We start from the raw sequence: 18,600 nt of genomic DNA, 5'->3' as shown, positions 1-18,600 counted from the left end.
AGATGATAAAACAACCCCCAGCCCTCCAATCTTCCTTTATAGGCAAGCAAATCAACATACTCACATCCATCTGCCCAAACACACCAACCAATACCCAAAAGAACATCTAGGTCAGATTAAGAAAATCTGGAGTGTGCAGGAATATGCACTCACTGACATGCACAGACATACAGATGGATGAAGTAGTGCTGTGATCTCACAAACCAAAAATTAAGGTCAAGGCTTTTTGTAAACCCTTGGCCATTATGGTCAAATATAGACATGCAAACTGACATGCAAAATAAAAAGCATTTTTTAAAATACAATAGAAAGTACAAGTGTTGCCAACATCCATCCATCCATCCATCCATCGTCAACCGCTTATCCTGTGTACAGGGTCGCGGGGGGCTGGAGCCTATCCCAGCTAACATTGGGCGAAAGGCGGGGGACACCCTGGACAGGTCGCCAGTCCATCGCAGTGTTGCCAACATTCCATTTAAAAAAGTAGTTTACTCAAAAATTAATTCTGTTACAATATATATATATAATATACTCAGTCATGTGGTAACATATCCATATAAAATACTCTCTTCTGTAGGACAGAAGACTGTAGGGTTGTTTTAAAAGAATATGCCGACATTCGGTCCCCATTCCCCATTTGGGTTCAATGGAAGAAAGAGTGTCATATGTGTAAAGGAAGACATGAGGTAGGCTAAATAAAGGAAAACATAGCGAGTAGGCTAAATAATGACAACATTTTCATTTTTGGGTGAACTATTTCTTTAAGTATGAAAACACTGCATTTGCCTTCACAAAGTTACACAAAAAAAATCATTCATGCAGACTTCAAAGCATTCAGCATATCCACCCCTCATCACGCTGAAGATCTCAGATGCCATCATTCTCTCACACACAGGTCACATACTCAGCCACACTTACAGAGTGACAACCATTTTAATTACACCATAACCTTAACCAGCATTTCACTTAATTACCTACCATTATTAATAATCTGGCAATTATAGACAGCAGTCACCTGACAAGCACTCCATCACTGCACTTAAAGTTTCTATTAGAGAGCAGACTAGAGCTCTGTGTCAGCTAATGCTACTTAGATATCAGTGTTTTTAATTATCCAGCATTGGATGGAAGAGAGGCCATGTGGAAAATGCTCCACAGAACGAGTGGAGCTTTCGACCTGTCGGTCAAGCAAGAGGATGCTTGACCAGCCACCATTAAACACCAACTTTTAGAGAGTTTATAGAGGAGGGACTTGTAGAGGTTTAAAACTAAAGTAAGTATCAGTTGTCAACCGATATGGATTTTTCAATCAAAAATGCAGGGTAGAGAGCAGGGTAGCCAATGGCCGATACACTGTACATCATATCACACAATTTAATGAAATCAAATGATTGATACCGAAATTTGCGGAAGAAAAATTTACATTTATTTTATGTAATATTTCACTGAACTTCATTTAAAAAAAACTCAAAAACAGGAAATGTCCATTGATAAATCTGACAGGAAATTTCACAAGGCACAGAACTAGCACAAAACAAGAGAATGATTTCCTACAAGGCACTTGGAAATTCACAGCCCTCAGATACTCTCATTTAAAATAGGTGGTAAACAGTGCTGTATATTAGTCATGTAAATTCATACATGATTTTAAACTCAATTGACACTAGAGGATGCCATGATAGAAAATATATTGATATAAGACCAGTATTACTATTAATGGCACACTAAAATGATTCCACATCAATATCAAGCAAATGCTTTTAAAAGGGATTTGAACTTGTGTCCCAAATTAACCTCTTAGTCTAAGAACAATGAGATTCAAAGTTGCTTGAGATCACTGTATCCTAAGGTGACCATTGATAGCTTATCGGCTAAAGTAATACCCGAAGGAACCGTTGTAATCTGGTGAATGTCTACATGAAAAATGAAGCCAAATGGCATGATCTGTCAACACTTTGAGCACTGTCTGAGAGGGGATATTTTCTTGGTTAAAAGCCCCTCACTGATGGATCTCTAATATCCAAGCTCAGGCTTATTTTTCATCCATACAGACAATAATACACAACAGAATTAGCAGAGATGAGGGTTTGCTGAGGTTAGACGCAGAGAGAAAGATAAAGAGAATGCACGTTAGCAAATACAAAAATGGGAAGATTAACTTGAACAACAAATATAAGAGGATGATTTTTAGATTTATGGATTTGTATTCGACAAAATATCATCCATTTTAAAGTCGTCCAATTTTACAGTGGTCCAAGTGAAACTAGCTAAATTCATAAAAATGCAGATCTAAATTGTGATGAAAACAGCCATGCCCAAAATGTGCAAATGATTGGCAATCGATATTTACCTTTTTCTTAGAAATTTTAGAAACACCCATTGATCCCTTTTCCTATCATAGCAATATTGGGAGGGCTGGAGCAAGATCTTGGTCTGTTCTGTCATAAATAGGGAAAACAATTTACCCTCAACTTTCACACTTCCACCCTCATTGTTTCGATTTAATAAATTTATAATATGGTTATGGCTTTCATTTTTTAAATAAAACAAATGTAGCTTTTGTTTCTTTTTTCCACATATATCCAGCTATGTATTTATAGATGCACATAACTATTGTCTACAATATCTTGCAGTAGACATTTGGTGCTCTGTTGTGGTAGGATTATATATTTTTTAGATAAGAAAAGCCATAAACCTAAACACACATGCATTAACTAGCCCTGGCATTATGCCATAGTCCCAGCACTGAGGGAGTTGAGAGGTGTATATTAGAGCAGTTGGCTAACTGAACATCTAAATGGCTTTGTCAGAGCTGTTTCACAGTGGAAGTGTAGACTCGTGAGACTGAAAGTATGCTGAAAGTACAAGAGAGAACAGCGCCTAAAGACATCCCCAAAAGACTCATCCTGGACGATGCTTTCAAAACACGTCAAGCGTCTCAAAATCAGTTACATCCTGAACAGAGACCGTGGGATTGGATAGAAGCTCTGCCTCTATAGACAATTAAATACATCCACATATGCATCGAAAATCCATCTGCAATGTTTTGTCAGTCTGAAAGCTTCACAGTCCTGGGACAGAATGAGAAGTTCTGTTACTAGTTGTACTTCAACTTTAAAACAGGAGTGAGTCTTCACAAACAGAATATCTTCTCTATCTCCTCAAAATAAGGAAAGATGCATAACCTACAGTAACCAGTCAACCATATCACTGTGGTATGTCAAATCACTTACACTCATATGCATATTTAAACTGGCTGGCAATATGGTATATACTAGGAGTGGGAAAAAATTAACAGTTTAAAAAGATAACCGTTTTAAAGGTTGTGTCATGAGGAATCAAATTTTCCTTGATATTTTGACATACAAGAGGTCATTCTACAATAAAAACATACTGGAAATTTCAGAACTAAAAACTTAATTCCCAATGTAATAAAAGCATTAATTCAAACCAAGCTGCAAAAATGCTTCGTTCTCTAATTTTGTGACTTCCCTATGTTACTAGGTGCCCATTCATTCATGACCACTTCTACAGCAACATCAATGCCTACTTTACATCATCGCACCCTTGTTCATGCCCACAGGCGCATCATTCCTACTCAGAGAGAGAGAACAGGACAAACAGGCTTATTTTGAAGTCGACTAGTCTAAAAGAAAATACTATGCAATGGTAAACATCAACCAGGAAAGTTTCTGCAAAAATGGTGATAGATTCGACACCAAGAAGAAAACTACAATTTACTTGTTTGAAACAGTCACAGAGCTTTGTTGATTTTAATGGTATTTCTATGACTTTTGACTTAGAATTTCTATGATATTTCCAGTGGTTTATGATTTTTAGAAACCAATTTTTTTTTTAAATCATTTTGATTCAAGCTAATTCACTAATGAATCATTTAAACTGAGTTGTGAACCATTTCGACCAATTAACTGAAAAGAACCTGCTCAAAAAGATTTGCTCATAAATCGGACATCACCATTGCTTGCAAGCAAATTCTACACTACACAAGCTATAAACAATAGCATTTTATATTCAATATAGAAATGTCCATGATGTTTAAGACTTTGTAAATTTCCATGACTTTTTTTAATGACCATAGGAACTCTTCCACTAAAGTTGTAAAGGCCAAAGTGAACCCAAAATCTAAATCTAATATGGATGAAGCACCTCAGTTATGCATAACTCACTTTCCTCGCTAACGTTTTCCTTGCCATCCTTTTCTGCTTTCAAATGAGAGAGGTTTTATTATGCTAAAACATTGTAATGACAATTAGTAACAACAAAAGCAATTGTCATTGATTCAATACAGTGACAAAAACGAAATTGCAAAACTTCAATTTTTCTATTAAGCTGCCTTTCAAAAACTTTTTTAATTTTTAATTTATTTTTGCAGCTGCAGTCATTCTCTTTTTCACACTCACACATTCGTTCTCTGAAATAACACTGTACCTATTGTCTTGCATGAATGCCTTTAGTTTGGCTTTGGAGCCAATGTAATTTAAAAGTGGAAATATCAGTGTGGCAGTAATTATGGCTGTTAAATAGCTGTGTGGTTTGAACACAATAACAGTAGTCCCACCTCAATGATTTTGCGTGCCTCCTTGTAGTGGCCCATCTGCAGGAAGGCAAAGTAAAGGTCATAGAGCATCATCATCTCGCCACGCTCTTGACTCAAAAACCCCATAACTGTTAAAGGAAAGAGAGAGGATTGTGAAGAAATACACACTTGTGTTTGTGTGTATGCTGTTTGGTGTGTCGTGCCTAGGTTCTTTCTCTAAAGCTAATATAGCAATCATAAAAAAGTAAACATCTTCAAAAGAGCACTCTAAGCAGTCCAGCAATTCATTTTTTCATTTAATTTGCTATCATTTTCTCACCTCATTTTATTCCAAACCCATAAGATTTTCAGTGGAACACAAAGAAGCTTAGCAGAATGTTAGCTGCTCTTTTCCATTCAATAAAAATAAATGGGTATGGATGCTGCCTTTAGTTTAATATTCTGCTAAAAACAATAAGCTATGAAATGTCATGAGGGAGAGTAAATGACAGAATTTTCATTTTAGGGTGAACTATCTCTTTAATTTCTTCAGATCTGGATGAGGGAAAACTCATATGTATGTTTCGGTATATAAATGGGCTTGCTATGCATGTCTCTGAGAGAACTGGGTCATCAGGGTCATAAAGTGGCCCTTCACCATAAAGGTCTCACTGCCTTAACACTTCAAACCCACTCACCCCCAACACACAAAGCACTTAACCCCTCCACTGCCCCTGACATAGACAGAGACTATTGAAACCACCATCAGCTAAATTTTTGAACCTGTGGATGATACTTAAAAAGTATGTATCCACAGCATATACACCCCCACACATATATATTCTACATTTGACAATCTAAAAAGACACCATGCCAGAACACACACAGACACACTACTCATGACAAGTGCTAATGAGTGGCACACTTAGAAAAGTAATTAATGGGCTGCACGTGTGTGTGTGTGTGTGTGTGTGTGTGTGTGTGTGTGTGTGTGTGTGTGTTACCTTTCTGTAATAGCTCAGAATCTCCCTTTTCCACCAGGTCGCAGATGAGGTCATGGATTTTGGGCATCTGGTTGTATTGCTTATGGCACTCCACAGCGGCATCATATGCCCCTGCATAGTCCCCACTGCAGCAGATCATAACAAAGTACACAAAAATGGCACTGTTCACAAAATACTGCAAATAAATTCCAAAAAGAGTCCATGAAGTACAAATTCCATGCTATTTATCGTGTTTTTCCCCAAAGTCCACTTATGATGTTAGTCAAGTTTTGAGTGCCAAAACCGGCAAGTTTCTGACCAACTAATAGGCATAACTGATGTGTAAACATGGACAGTTTTGTGTATATGCATCAGTCTCGGAGATGTCACACAGTTGCAGATGTTCAGATCAAATCATTTTTGATGACGTTTCTATAAATGCTTTTTTTTTTGGATTGGGGAGGAATTTCTGAGTTACTGTCTGTTTTCACAGTACATCAAGCTCTTTTATCTTAAAAGATTAATTTAGAAACTTTTCCAACATCAGGGTGAAGGGTTCTTGTTACAGAAACATGCCGTTCTGTACCGATTCAAACCCTGTTAGATGGTTACGGTTTCTTTTTCATTGTGGTACTGCTAAATCAGGATAGAATGGACTGACTGAGCAAGTGACTAATGGTGATTTGCCACGTCAATGAAGCCGTTCCAACATCATGGTTCTTTGTCCTCAGTACAGTTAGTGCTGAGAAGACCAGGCAGGCAGGGAACAGTTTGTAATGTACCATACTGACCCAAGATCAGTACATGCTACTGGTATGGTTACTCACTGTGCTCAGAACCCTTCAACCTGATGGTGGAAAAATGCCTTTTGATTCCTCATGATATGACCCTTTTCATATTTCAATATTGAAATAAATAACACACGTTACCTACTTAACCACCCCCCCCCCCCCCAACAAAAAAAACCTAAAAAAACAAGTGTATAAAAAGGATTTTCTGAAGCAAGGAAATCAAAAAAAAAATTTTTTATATATATATATATATATTCAATAACTGCCTTTGTTTGGGCATGTACAATAAAAGGTATTTTGCTTCTCGCAACATCGTGTGTCTCCCGACTGCTGCCTCTCCAACCCCCAGTGCACTCACACCTAACCGGGCCTCTTGGCAGAATATAGCAACAAAATTAGATCTGTTCTTTCCCCTCTCTCACATCTCTTCCTTCCTCTCTGTACCCTTTTCTAACAAAGAGCTCCGCGATGGAGCTGACAGAGAATAAAGCAAAGGAACAGACGAGAAAAACACCACTCCAATCACTCTATTGTGACTGCAGTGGCAGCCATCGAGTGATTGGGTAATTACCATGCCAATCACTAAGAGGTCAAAGCAGATAGGGCACCAAAAGGAGGGGCGGGTGTGGAGAAAAAGTGAACCGGTTGGGTTTTAACAGGTATAATTTCTTTAGTGTTTTCAACCCCTGAGATTATACAGTCAGGTAGGGATATATGCCTTAGAGTGGGGTGACCTTGGAAGGTAGGTTGAAAGAGAGGAGGGGGGGACAAGAGGGAGATGGACAAAAAACAGGGTAGTGATTGAGCCAGAACATGATGCCAGCTCTTAGGCAATCACACATAATTGGAATGAAGAGCGACAATATTATTCATCAAGCGGGAGTCGAGAGCCAATTCTAACACACGCTGGTTTATTAAGCAATGCACTAATTCGAAAAACACACTTTAGAACTATTAAAGCCTGCTTGGGCTGTTTCTAACAAGTTATTGGAGAAACAGAGACGTGTGTGGGGGAGAGAGAGAGAGAGAGAGAGAGAGAGAGAGTGAGAGTGAGAGAGAGAGAGAGAGAGGGAAGAGAGAGTGACTAGTTTAAATCTATTCCTCAGCTGTAGTGTGATAGCAATCCGCTCAGATCATGGAGTGATTCTGCCAAACCTGCTATCAGAATTATCATATGAATAATATATGGAGGACACCAGTTTCTTGTGGAGCTGATTTTGACGCAGATGGAGAAGGCTTTCTCTCCTCCACCATGTTGAAAGATTCTAAAGCATCAAAACTCAGAAACTTGTGTTAGGTAGGCGCCCTGGAGTGTGTTTCATTACTCTGCCTGTCTTGACTCTCAGCTGTTATCGGCAGTAATGCTGAAGTTGTTAGTTTAGCTCTATTTATTTCTCAGCTATAGTGTAGTAGTAATCTGAGCGATTGTGAAGTGAGAAACAATTCCGGATGACTTAAAAGAAATATGCGCACTGACCGACGACACAGATTGACAACATCAGCTCAACTCGCTCATAACACACACAAGACGGTCTTTTGTCACCACCTGCTGGCTCAAATCTTTAACGTTACAGGGATGAATGATAATTCACACATCTAGCTGCTCACACATCTGCACTGCTCTTACAAGTTTGGAATGCCACAACAAGTAGAGTGATACAAACAGTAAAGCCTCCCAGTGCTGATGGTGTGTGCTATAAGCTCTTTTGGAACTTCTCTTGTCCAATTAGATTCGACCAGAAATACATTTTGTATATAAGTATAGTATACAAATATATATATACATATATATATATATATATATATATATATATATATTTACACCAATCCACCACAACATTAAAACAACCTGCCTAATATTGTGTAGGTCCCCCTCTTGAGATGATATTCTTCTCACCACAATTGTACAGAGCGGTTATCGGAGTTCCCGTAAACTTTGTCAGTTCGAACCAATCTGGTCATTTTCTGTTGACCTCTCTCATCAACAAGGTGTTTCCATCTGCAGAACTGCCACTCACTGGATGATTTTTGTATTTTGGAACCATTCGGAGTAAATTCTAGAGACTGTTGTGTGTGAAAATCCCAGGAGATCAGCAGTTACAGAAATACTCAAACCAGACCGTCTGGCACCAACAATCACCCATGCGATTATCTAATCAGCCAGTCATGTAGGCAGCAGTGCAGTGAATAACATCATGCAGATACGGGTCAGGAGCTTCAGATAAAGTTCACATCAACTATTGGAATGGGGAAAAAAATGTGATCAGTAATTTGGAGCATGGCATGATTGTTGGTGCTAGACGGGCTGGTTTGAGTATTTCTGTAACTGTGATATATATATATATATATATATATATATATACACACACACGTGTGTGTGTGTAAAAAATACTTTTATATACATTATATGTTTTTTTGAATCATCCTGAAGGGGTTTATTTTGCACTAATGACCGGATAAGAGAATTATTCTGCTTATTACATGGTTACTTACCAAATACGTAAATAGATGAACATGAAAAACTGATTTAAGTTTAAATTATTGTATTTTTTAAGAATCAACAGGTTGCAGGGTGATACAAGAAACTATCCCAGATATGTAGTAAATAAGTTGCATATTCTGGCAATTATAGAGCTTAGTGGTCAGGATCAGGTATTTCGGAGAGCTGTGTGATATATAGGTATATAAGCACTTTTAAAATTATACAAATGAGTATACAGTAGGTCCTATCAAAATTAAATTTCCATGAATGCCATGTCTCAAATGTCCTAAAGATTGTGCATGGGTTGCACAAAGTGGACACACCACATCAAGCACATTAAGCTTTAATGGTCTGGATGTGTTTTGACATAAATCTACATGACACTGAAGCATTCTTAAATTCCAATATCATGTCTGCATTTGGAGCAAAAACTACAGGTGAAACTTGAAAAATTAGAATATCGTGCAAAAGTTCATTAATTTCAGTAATTCAACTTAAAAGGTGAAACTAATATATTATATAGACTCATTACAAGCAAAGTAAGATATTTCAAGCCTTTATTTGATATAATTTTGATGATTATGGCTTACAGCTTATGAAAACCCCAAATTCAGAATCTCAGAAAATTAGAATATTGTGAAAAGGTTCAGTATTGTAGGCTCAAAGTGTCACACTCTAATCAGCTAAACACCTGCAAAGGGTTCCTGAGCCTTTAAATGGTCTCTCAGTCTGGTTCAGTTGAATTCACAATCATGGGGAAGACTGCTGACCTGACAGTTGTGCAGAAAACCATCATTGACACCCTCCACAAGGAGGGAAAGCCTCAAAAGGTAATTGCAAAAGAAGTTGGATGTTCTCAAAGTGCTGTATCAAAGCACATTAATAGAAAGTTAAATGGAAGGGAAAAGTGTGGAAGAAAAAGGTGCACAAGCAGCAGGGATGACCGTAGCCTGGAGAGGATTGTCAGGAAAAGGCCATTCAAATGTGTGGGGGAGCTTCACAAGGAGTGGACTGAGGCTGGAGTTACTGCATCAGGAGCCACCACACACAGACGGGTCCTGGACATGGGCTTCAAATGTCAAACGTCTTACCTGGGCTAAAGAAAAAAAGAACTGGTCTGTTGCTCAGTGGTCCAAAGTCCTCTTTTCTGATGAGAGCAAATTTTGCATCTCATTTGGAAACCAAGGTCCCAGAGTCTGGAGGAAGAATGGAGAGGCACACAATCCAAGATGCTTGAAGTCCAGTGTGAAGTTTCCACAGACTGTGTTGGTTTGGGGAGCCATGTCATCGGCTGGTGTTGGTCCACTGTGCTTTATTAAGTCCAGAGTTAACGCAGCCGTCTACCGGGACATTTTAGAGCATTTCATGCTTCCTTCAGCAGACAAGCTTTATGGAGATGCTGACTTCATTTTCTAGCAGGACTTGGCACCTGCCTACACTGCCAAAAGTACCAAAACCTGGTTCAATGACCATGGTATTACTGTGCTTGATTGGCCAGCAAACTCGCCTGACCTGAACCCCATAGAGAATCTATGGGGCATTGTCATGAGAAAGATGAGAGACATGAGACCAAACAATGCAGAAGAGCTGAAGGCCGCTATTGAAGCATCTTGGTCTTCCATAACACCTCAGCAGTGCCACAGGCTGATAGCATCCATGCCACGCCGCATTGAGGCAGTAATTAATGCAAAAGGGGCCCAAACCAAGTACTGAGTACATATGCATGATTATACTTTTCAGAGGGCCGACATTTCTGTATTTAAAATCTTTTTTTTATTGATTTCATGTAATATTCTAATTTTCTGAGATTCTGAATTTGGGGTTTTCATAAGCTGTAAGCCATAATCATCAAAATTATATCAAATAAAGGCTTGCAATATCTTACTTTGCTTGTAATGAATCTATATAATATATTAGTTTCACCTTTTAAGTTGAATTACTGAAATTAATGAACTTTTGCACGATATTCTAATTTTTCGAGTTTCACCTGTAAATTAACCAGATTAGGCCTGTTGGAAGAAAAAAATCTTTGTGCTAGATTTAACCAGGATGCCACTACAAAATGATGTGACATTTGCTCCCCAACCCCCAGTTCTCCAAATCATAACTACCATAAAACTAGGAGACTTCTTCACAATTCCCATCAATATGAGATGAGTCACCCACAACGGCAATTACCCCACCCCCTCCTTCAAAATCCAACCCCACAACCCCCTCCACCCTCATCTAACTAAACCCTCCAAAAAAGAATTAAACATGTTGAAGGCTTCATAATTTCCCTGGATACAATTTAGCTGTCAGTGGTGCTCAGGCTTTACTGCAACATGTTCCTCTTAATGTCACTAACTTTGCATGTCAAGCACTTTCCAGCCCATTAAATTGAAGGAGAATAAAAAAAGCAAGTACGGGTGCTTTGCGCAAGGAACCTGAAGGATTAGACAAGAAAGCTCATTTCATCCACCCCTCTTCTGAACCCCTTCTTCCTGTGACACTTTCCCTACATCCCTGACTCCATCTCTTTTGTTACTCAGATTGGCACCCATGTTATCACCCTTTCCATTTTAAAGAGAGACAGACAGATATTTTATTTCATCTTTTTTCCTTTACATTGAAGTTAGAATTTTAGGTTAACTCTTCATGGTTTGTGACCTAGAAATGAGTTTTCTGGTCATATACACATAGCTACATGTGACTATGCAGCCAGAAACATACTGTACAAAAATGCAGATGAAAATGCTTAGCCAAGGCATTGCAAGTGAATGGCCCTGTTGAACATACTTAACGAGTGCTCTTGCATTGATTGAACAAACCTCAGTACTAAAGGGAGTGATAATGCTGTCTCAAATTGTTGGAGCCATTAAACCATGTATTATTATTCAGGTAACTCACTACAAATACAATGCCTTTATGCTCAGCAAGATTCTCTTCAAAATGTTGCTTCATCATAACAGCAGTTGACCTGAATGAGAAAACTGGCAACAGTCGGAAATAGATTAAACTAATGACTTCTCTAGCAGCCCTGCAAATGAAACACATACTTATGTTATGAATTGCAGCCTGACATATTTTGGAATGCAACAACGCATGGAATCAAGCTTGCATAGTAAAGGTGTCTGTGCTCATTTGTTTCGGGCCTAATAGTTGTCAGTTGATTTCCAACAGCCGATGCCAAAACAAATATCTAGAGAGAATGATGGGAAATCTAAATATTTTATACAATATTTACGAAAAAATATAAATGTTAATTATCCATTGACAAGGCTGTTGGTAGATTTTAGAACTGACACAAAAAGGCATCGTTAACGGCCAGTGCCTATGTCAATATGACAACAATGTCAATATGGACAAATATCAGCCGACTATTTGACATTGCCAATATGTCATCTCTCACTATTGACTGACATGTAGATTTTTCCCTGTCCTGACTGGATTTTTTCCCAAAATGTTCTTGCACCCCCAGTTTATGACATCTGAATTGCTACATCGCAAACACACATCTTACTCTGTAAGTGACATGGTTTAAAACAAAATGGTGCCGTTCTTCCTGGGCATCTGACAGCGTTCCACATACCCTCCCTCGGCTAAGAGTTATGATGTCCCTCCCAGACACTCATCCACAAAAAAAGTTCCAGCAATTCCCTTTGTTAGGCTCATTAGAGATGGAGGATATGGATCGGCAGCAGCGGCTGCTGTTGTCGTGGAGACAGGCTGACGGCTGTCAGAGTTAATCCCATAGAGAACTGTTCATTAAGTCATTACAGTTGACACACAGACGAGACTCTGACAGACAGTGCTTTGTCCTCTTTAGCGCAGCCCAGACCAAAGAAGATAGAGTGATAAGTGGAGAGAAGTATTGAGGACAGGATAGCAGAGAAAGATGAGGGCTAGAGGAAATAAAATAATAAAAGTGTAGAGGGGAATGATGAGAGGAAGGATCATGGAGAGAGGAAGTAAAGAAAGGCAGTAAGTGAGGGAAAATGCTACAAAGTAAAGTGATTAAAAATTAGGGTAAAACCAGATTTCTGCTTGTGGAAAACGAGACAGCCCCCTCCCAGCAAAAATGAAAAAAGAAAAAAAATGTATGTATCCTAATCTAGGCACAGATCAATGTGAAGTAGAGGGTGCATCCGCATCTGTACCTGTTGTCACCTCGTACTTTTCGCTGGCAGCTTTTTGGCTCAGTGTGCACGTCTTTCAAGAGTTTATCATAAAATGCAGAGCAGTCCGGCCCAAAATTAAGATGTACGAAATCCATATAAAATACTTTTGCATTCTCTCGCAAAACATTGCATTCCCCCGAGAATTTTTTAATGCTCTCGCAAAACTTTTGCATTCTCGCGCAAAATGTGCATCATAATGAGTCTTCTACTAGCTCTCCTAAGAGTATTCCAGAATTATTCCAGCTTTTGAATTCTACAAAGAGTGAAGCACAAAAGACAATACTTAGGCAATGCACAAATCATAATCTTCAATTTATGAATGTGTGAAAATAAAGACATAACAGTTAAAATTACAATAAATCCGAGTGGTCTAATTGAAAAGGAATGCTGTGGCGCACAATTGAATTGCATATTATTGTTGCGATGGTGTTTCCATCTCCATTATGTAATAAAGAAAGTAGTCACTGTATTGTCTCACTCTTTAAATGTTTAAAAGATACAGCTTTCCACAAAATTAGGCACCGGCACCTGTCATCTCAACTTATCTCTTATAACTGTAATAGCCTGCAGAGCATTCAGGAGTGGGAATGGATATACAAGAGCACACATTTTGTAAGGCACACATACTTTTTTGCATGAATATGCTGTGCAATGTCGCTGCTTTGGAAAAGTGAGCTCTACAAATCTCACACCTCACTTTACTAGGCTCTGTCTGTGACTCCTTTTTTAGAAATTTAGAGAAGAAATTTTGAAGATCCTCATTAAATGTACATGCACGCTTCATTAACATTTTTACAGCCACAATTTAATCTGTGTGTTCTTTCAAACTGACTCTTCAATCAGTTCATTAAATGGATGTACAGTATCTCACAAAAGTGAGTACATCCCTCACATTTTTGTAAATAATTGATTATATCTTTTCATGTGACAATACTGAAGAAATGACACTTTGCTACAATGTAAAGTAGTGAGTGTACAGCTTGTATAACAGTGTAAATTTGCTGTCCCCTCAAAATAACTCAACACACATCCATTAATGTCTAAACCGCTGGCAACAAAAGTGAGTACACCCCTAAGTGAAAATGTCCAAATTGGGCCCAAAGTGTCAATATTTTGTGTGGCCACCATTATTTTCCAGCACTGCTTTAACCCTCTTGGGCATGGAGTTCACCAGAGCTTCACAGGTTGCCACTGGAGTCCTTTTCCAGTCCTCCATGACGACATCAATAGGGTTTAGGTCTGGAGACATGCATCACCTTCACCCTCAGCTTCTTTAGCAAGGCAGTGGTCATCTTGGAGGTGTGTTTGGGGTCATTATCATGCTGGAATACTGCCCTGCGGCCCAGTCTCCGAAGGGAGGGGATCATGCTCTGCTTCAGTATGTCACAATCCATGTTGGCATTCATGGTTCCCTCAATGAACTGTAACTCCCCAGTGCCGGCAGCACTCATGCAGCCCCAGACCATGACACTCCCACTACCATGCTTGACAGTAGGCAAGACACACTTGTCTTTGTACTCCTCACCTGGTTTCTGCCACACACGCTTGACACCATCTGAACTAAATAAGTTTATCTTGGTCTCCTCAGACCACAGGACATGGTTCCAGTAATCCACGTCCTTAGTCTGCTTGTCTTCAGCAAACTGTTTGCAGGCTTTCTTGTGCATCATCTTTATAAGAGGCTTCCTTCTGGGACGACAGCAATGCAGACCAATTTGATGCAGTGTGCAGCGTATGGTCTGAGCACTGACAGGCTGACCCCCCCACCCCTTCAACCTCTGCAGCAATTCTGGCAGCACTCATATGTCTATTTCCCAAAGAAAACCTCTGGATATGACGCTGAGCATGTGCACTCAACTTCTTTGGTCGACCATGTGGAGGCCTGTTCTAAGTGGAACCTGTCCTGTTAAACCGCTGTATGGTCTTGGCCACCGTGCTGCAGCTCAGTGTCAGGGTCTTGGCAATCTTCTTATAGCCTAGGCCATCTTTATGTAGAGCAACAATACTTTTTTCAGATCCCCAGAGAGTTCTTTGCCATGAGGTGCCATGTTGAACTTCCAGTGGCCAGAATGAGGGAGTGTGAGAGCAATGACACCAAATTTAACACACCTGCTCCCCATTCACACCTGAGACCTTGTAACACTAATGAGTCACATGACACCGGGGAGGGAAAATGGCTAATTGGGCCCAATTTGGACATTTTCACTTAGGGGTGAACTCACTTTTGTTGCCAGCAGTTTAGACATTAATGGCTGTGTGTTGAGTTATTTTGAGAGGACAGCAAATTTGGAAAAACGGGATGTCAGACCACCCTATTAAAAATGTTATCCTCTTTGTTTTTTGTTTTTTTCTTTCATTAATTTTATGGGCTTTTTAAGCCAACAGGACATTCAAGATGAAAATTCGAACTTAAAACCACCAAACACCAAGCAACTATGACCTAATGAAAATTTGTAATTGCCAATCTGTAGGCCCTGTAGGATCTTGTTACAAAACTCTGCAGATTTCTGCAGCATTGACATGCCCTTACAATCAATGCTCTACACATCTCCCACCCTTTGCATTAATATTAAATATTTTTAGCTAATTTCATTATGCTCTCATCTACCAAAAGGTTAAGTACTAAGAATTTCATCTACCTTTAAACATTTTATCATGTTAAAATCCATTCCATGGAATTTTGCATATTTCCCCTCCTAAATCAATGCAGAAAATATGATGGAAAAACCAACAGTATTTATTATGATTATCTTGTATTTGAAGTAAAATAATGCACATTCAGGGCCTTTTTGTGAATGATTCATTGCTGCACATTATTCATACACTCATACACCAATGGCAGCAGAGCTGAGGCAGAGCTGAGGCAGAGCTGCAGAGCAACGCTAGCCTGCATTGGGAGCAACTTGGGGTTCAGTGTCTTGCCCAAGGACACTTCAGCATGTGCAGTCGTGTGGGCCAGGAATCGAACCGCCAACCCTGCGATAAGCGGCCAACCCGAAAGTAAAATGGGTTGCGAAAAGCAATTCACGTTGACTTTAAATATGATAGCACATCCACATTAATGAGTTTCTAATGGAGTCCACATCCAAACAGGCCAGGCTTCTGTGAGCTCTGAGATCCCTTTTCTCCACCTCTACTGGGACGAGTGGCTGCCAGTCAGAGTGTGTGTGTGTGTGTGTGTGTGTGTGTGTGTGTGTGTGTGTGTGTGTGTGTGTGTGTGTGTGTGTGTGTGTGTGTTTACGTGTGTGCACGCCTGTGGTTTATCAGAATCTCTGCTGCGAGTCGCTCTAATCTCTCTGTATCTACTACTTAATGAACTTGAGCTAAATTGGAAACCTTATCGTACACAACACAGCAATTAAAGCTTGCATGTGCCTGTGTAGTTGTGGCACTCGAGTGACAGAAAAACAAACAGTCTCAGAGGGGAACCTAGGAAGCCTGGATGTGTATGTGTTCGTTGACTCTAACGCTATCAGTGAAGGTGTATTGCCAACCTCAATATCCCACAGCAAGGAGGGGGAAAGGCACTTATGGAGTGCACCGCATGGCCCAGGCAAATCCGGCAATTAGCACAGGGTGCGTAATTAACATGCAAATTAGTTGATCTGCTTAAAAGCTGCTCTTACAAATAGACCTGAATGGATGGGGGCGGGACAGAGGGTTCCAGCTTGTGGAAGTTAATTCCTTTTCCACCATGCTGCATTTTAGCATGTAAGTAATGACAGAGACTATAAACTGAACATGAGAATACAGGCTTGGGGAGGAGCAGAACTGTACCCCTTACAACTGAACCTTTTATAAACTTGGGAGAATTTGACAATGTTATTAAAAAGTTCTATAAATGTTTGTTTAGAGATTATTTTAATGTTTCCATACCTCAGCATATTAGGGTGTCTAAACTTATTTATTTTTCCTGAGAATCCCTTATAATGTTAGTCAAGTTTTTTACACCAAAAAAGATATAATTTAGATAATTTATTCTTTCTAAATGAAATTACTCTTCTTTGCAGTGGTGCCTTAAAACTTCCATGTAAATTATCTCTTTGCATGTGAAATACGTATCAATGCTTGCTTACAGGCTGCAGGTTTACGTTTAGGTCCAATATAGCTGCCGCAGCCCCTTTTTTAATTAACAGCTTCTTTGAAAACAAAACACTTAACATTGAAACATGCCTCTTAAACTGTTGACCACCTAGGTAAAAATACATTTTAGCAACTTTGTCCTAACTGTGCAAAACTTTGTACTGTGGTACAAAGTGTGTACCATCTCACCTCTCCAGATAGCAAGTGATGAGGGGTGAGCAGAGATTATTGGATGGTTTGGCCAGGCCCAGGGTAAAGATGGTCTCCTGGAGGCGTCGAATAGTGGTGGCATCTCCTTTCATTGCAGCTGCGTTCAACATGAGGGTAAGCAAATTGATGGTGGTGTCCCTTAAGGGCACATCCTTTTCCTTCATCTCCTTTAGCATGTCCACAGACAGACGATGATCGATAATATCATTAAGCTGGGAAGCCCAATAGTTATCATGCACTTACATTTTTTAGATACTAATCAAGATGTTAAAATGTTAAAAGCATTACAGAAAGAAGAAGAAAAGTCTGGGATGGAATGAGGGTGAGTAAATGAGGGAATTTTCTTTTTTGGTGAACTATCCCTTTAAACTGTGCCATCTTTGTAAGGCCTTAAAAGGTTGAATCCAATCAGGAAAAAATGGAAAAGCCAGCACATATTTATGCACAAGACTTCATGTAACAGCTTCTGTATGGCTGATATCCATATGCAATGTCAAAGATCATGAGAAGTGGGCAGATCTGAAGCTCAGTTAAAGCAGGTACTCCAATAAAATAATGGAGAATTCTGCTCCAAATGTCAAATTGTAGTGTGATTAAAATTCCTACTTTTATATTTTAATTTTGATTAACTTTTTGCACTATGTAAATGCAGTAAAACCCCATCACAAGTGGTCACAGGAGATGCATTTGAGACATGTGTTACTATCAGGAGTAAAAAGCAACCCATTTGTTCTGACCACTTGTGATCGGATCACCCAAGATAGATAATATACCAAGTGTAAACAAGGCCTATATGTACTAGATGCAAGACTCTATCTTGTTGACTCTTATACAGACTTGTGGAGATTATTTGTATATCTGTGCGCTTAGCTGTACCCCGATGGGCCGGCGCCAGACGAGAGAGCGTGAAAGAAAGAGAGAGCGAGCGATAGAGGGGAAGAGGTGATAAAAGCCCTCTTAGATAATTTCATGTGGGGAAAACAAACCGCTATTAAAACAACATTTTACACCCTGCGGGGATGCAAATGCTGCCGTATAATGCCAATTCGCCGCTAATTACTACTTGCATTTCTAAACGAGACTTCAATTACGGAAGCCCCCACAACAGTAGGCTTTTTTTTCACGGTTCTCTGCGAAAGCATATAGGGAAATTATAGGTGTGCGGCGAGTGCCCGGCGTGAACTCGGCCGGCTCTGTTCGTGGATACACCGTGGCTCGGCTGCTGTAATGGAGGCTTTTTACTGGGCGATGCTCCCATCTGGCAGAGGGGTGAGGGTCCACCTCCACAGCTGCTCTGTCACCAAGCCAGATAATTAAGATGTGTTTACATGCTGTTTAGAGGCTAGCTAATGGG

At 39.6% G+C, this 18,600-nt stretch overlaps 1 pseudogene; it reads right to left on the bottom strand.

Annotated features, from left to right (window-relative positions):
* The window catches only part of LOC127660565 (leucine-rich PPR motif-containing protein, mitochondrial-like), a 76,450-nt pseudogene that overhangs the window by 17,598 nt on the left and 40,252 nt on the right, over nt 1–18,600 (bottom strand).

Source organism: Xyrauchen texanus, chromosome 20 (assembly GCF_025860055.1).
Source record: "Xyrauchen texanus isolate HMW12.3.18 chromosome 20, RBS_HiC_50CHRs, whole genome shotgun sequence".
Lineage (NCBI taxonomy): Eukaryota > Metazoa > Chordata > Actinopteri > Cypriniformes > Catostomidae > Xyrauchen > Xyrauchen texanus.
This window is presented reverse-complemented; position numbering and strand designations above follow the sequence as displayed.